The sequence below is a fragment of the Sciurus vulgaris genome (assembly GCF_902686455.1).
Source record: "Sciurus vulgaris genome assembly, chromosome: 2".
In the NCBI taxonomy this organism is placed as follows: domain Eukaryota; kingdom Metazoa; phylum Chordata; class Mammalia; order Rodentia; family Sciuridae; genus Sciurus; species Sciurus vulgaris.
The window spans coordinates 62,947,727-62,951,354 of record NC_136462.1 but is presented as its reverse complement, the minus strand read 5'-3'; positions in this window follow the sequence as shown (position 1 = coordinate 62,951,354).

Genomic DNA, 3,628 nt, shown 5'->3' with positions numbered 1-3,628 from the left:
CCTTATAAGTCTATTTACCAGAAGATTAGAGAATTTCCTTTTTATGTTTGGGCCTTTAACATGTTTTCTTTTATTCTCCTTTTTTTTCCTTTTAATACCAGGAATTGAATCCAGGGGCACTTAACCACTGAACTATATCCCCAGCCCATTTTGTTTGTTTGTTTTGTTTTTTGTTTTGTTTTGTTTTTGTTTGAGACAAGGTCTCTCCAAGTTGCTGATGCTGGCTTTGAACTTGCAATTCTCCTTACTCAGCCTCCTGAGTCTCTGGGTTTACAGGCATGTGCCACACACCTGGCTTAAACATGTTTTCTTTTTGTTTTTTGTTTTGTAGAGGATTAAATTCAGGGATGTTCTAACACTGAACTACATCCTCAAACTTTTTTTTTTTTTTTTGAGATAGGGTCTTGCTAACTTGCTGCTAAATCACCAAGACTGGCCTCCACCTCCTGACCCACTGGGATCAGAAGCATGTACCACCCCCACCTGGCCCCATAACATGTTAGACTGATTCAAATAGTAAGTCCATCCATTCAGGCTGCTACTATAAAATACAATAAACAGGGTAACCTATAAACAACAGAAATTTTTTTTCTGAGTTCTGGAGGCTAGGAAGTTCAAGAAGTAAATAAGATTTAGTGTTTGCTGAGGGCCTGCTTCCTCATACATGATCCTTTCTCTTTGTGTCCCCACATGGTAGATGAGGTAAGGAGTCTCCCCTGGGTTACTTTTATAAGGGAACTAATCCTCCTAATGACCCCACCTTCAAATACCATTACCTTTGGAATAGGATTCCAATGCAAGTTTTAGAGGAATATAATATTCAGACTATAGCAAAGTCTGATTTCAATAATATACAATTTTTCCTCTTGAAACTATTACCAAAAATATGTTAAATCTTTGTTATCATGCTCTCTTAACAATTCAGTCCAATTCCATAACTTAAAAATCACCTTCAGGGCTGGGGAGATAGCTCAGTCGGTAGAGTGCTTGCCTTGCAAGCACAAGACCCTAGGTTCAATCCCCAGCACTGCAAAAAAGCAAACAAACAAACAAAAACAAAAATCACCTTCAGTGTGAAAAATTTTGAACATATAAGGATAGAAAGAATGTTATAATGAACTTCCATGTACTTATTACTCAGCTTCATCAGTGATCATCTCACAGCTATTTTTGTTTCATCCATATTCCACATATCCCTTACAACACACACCCTTAGTGTATGCCACTTGAGTCATTTCCAAAGTTTTTTGTTTTCTGTTTTAAACAGTTTCACAAATTGCCAAGACTAGCCACAAACAAGGCTGGTTTCTGCCTCACCCACCCAAGTTGTCTGGGATTACCAGGCATATGCCACTGCTCCCAGGTCTTTCCAAAGCTTTTTGATGCTTGGATTTCTTTACCGAGTGTGGTAACTACCCTCTTTTCACAATGTCTATATAATCAAGAGGAACATGATTAAATATTACTGCGACATATAATAAGAATACAGACTGCTCCTCATCTCTTCATTTCCCTCTCTTTCTTCTCTCTGTGTCTTCCTTTCTTTACTCTGTAGCAGTAAGTCTGAGCATTAGGTATTATGCTATTTTGGGGGTTAGTACTTTTTAGATGGCAATATGAGCAGTAGAAGAGTTAGTTTGAACATGGGTAGTTTCTAGGAAATGCATGGGAAGCAGGAAAGATACTGCTTGACATAACACTATGTTTCACATATAAACTCAAGAAATGTAGAGAAGTATATAATACCATGGGTACTGGAGAATAATGGAAGCTAGTCTGTAGAGAAAGAACATAACCAACTAAAGAAAGAAAAAACTGGAGAAGAGTATTGCTTGAGATCCTGATAGGTTTTTTTAGGCACTAGTTCAAGTAGCTTATTCGCTTCGAATTCCATACTTCTGCTCCTTTTAATAAATTATTCTTTTTTGCTCAAGGCAACAGGACTTAAGTTCTGTTACTTGCTATCAGGGGTCCTAATTAATGTAGTTTTTTAATTGATCATCCAACTAAATAAACTCTTATTAAAATATAATTTTCAATTGATTTTTATTTTTCCAGAAACATACCACCTTGAAAATCAAAATAATTTTGCTGTTCCAATACTTAAACATCTCTTACTTAGTTATCTTGCCTACTTGCATAGGCTAGCATTTGTCAAATAATTGAAAATGAACAGGTGCTTCTAGTCCTCAGCAACAAAATGGTCTTTCATTTAGAATAGAAAAATGGCCAGGGAAATAAATTGGCACTGCTTAATTTCTAGCTAAATTATATGTTCATATATCATTTGACCTAGAAAACCCTTTTCTATAGATCAATTTTAAAGATACTCTGGCAAAAATATTAGAAATGATGTGTGTCCAAGACTATTTACTGTAGCAGTATTTGTAGCAAGAATGCCATATGTGTTTCAATAGAGGACTAGATGAATAAACTTCATACATCCACATGGTAGAGTAAAATGTATCTGTGAAAGTAACCAGGAAGGATGCTATATATACTGCTATGAAATGATCTCCAAAGGATATTAAGTGAAGAAAAAGAAAAGACAAAGAAAAAAAATCGAGTAGTACGCTGCTTTTTGTTTATTAGGGGTACCTTGGGGAGATGAATGAACACAGTACACTACCCATATATTTGCTTATATTTTCTTTTGTTCTTTTTTGTGTGTGTGCGTGTGTGAAAGAGAGAGAGAGAGAGGGACAGAGAGACAGAGAGACAGAAAGTCAGAGACAGTGTGAGAGTATTACTGGGGATGAACCAGGGGCACTCTACCATTAAGCTACATCCCAGTCCTTTTTATTTTATTTTTGAGGCAGTGTCTTGCTAAGTTGCCAAGGCTACCCTCAAACTTTTGATCCTCCTACCTCAGCCACTATGCTGGTTCCCTTGATTATATTTTCAAAAAGAAACAATGAATAAACCAAAAATTAATTAAAAACCAATCACAGAAAAGACAGTGTTAAGAAGATTTCTCTGAATGCATCTTGTTGTATTGTCTCAAAATACCATTTTCCAACAAAATGAAAAACTGGCTTATTCCAGGTCTTGGGTAGAAAATATATAAGTTGAGCTTGAATCATCCTCTTATACCAAGAAGAAAGGTGCTCTTAATAATATTGGGATTGTGTGAATAGCCAAATCTGGAACAATTTGAGCTTCATCTATTAAAACAACATAATTTGGGCACAGTGGCACACTCTTGTAATTCCAGCAACTCAGGAGGTTAAGGTGGGAGGATCACAAGTTTGAGGCCAGCCTGGTAATTTAGCAAGACCCTTTCTCAAAGTAAAAAATAAAAAAGAACTGAGGATGTAGTTTAATAGTAAAGTACCCCCTGGGTTCAATCCCCCAGTATGAATACACACACACACACACACACACACACACACACACACACACACACATATGTATGTATGTTTATACATGTACACACACACATATTCAGGTGTTCTTTAAAAAGGTCACTCTTTTTTCTTTTGCTGTGTTGGGGAATCAAATCCAAGATCTTGCACATGCAAGTGTTCTACCACTGAGCTTTATCCCTAGTCCAAAAGTCACCTTTAGGGGCTTCTGGAATGTAACTCATTCTAAAAATTGAAAAATAAAATAATTAAATATCCTACTA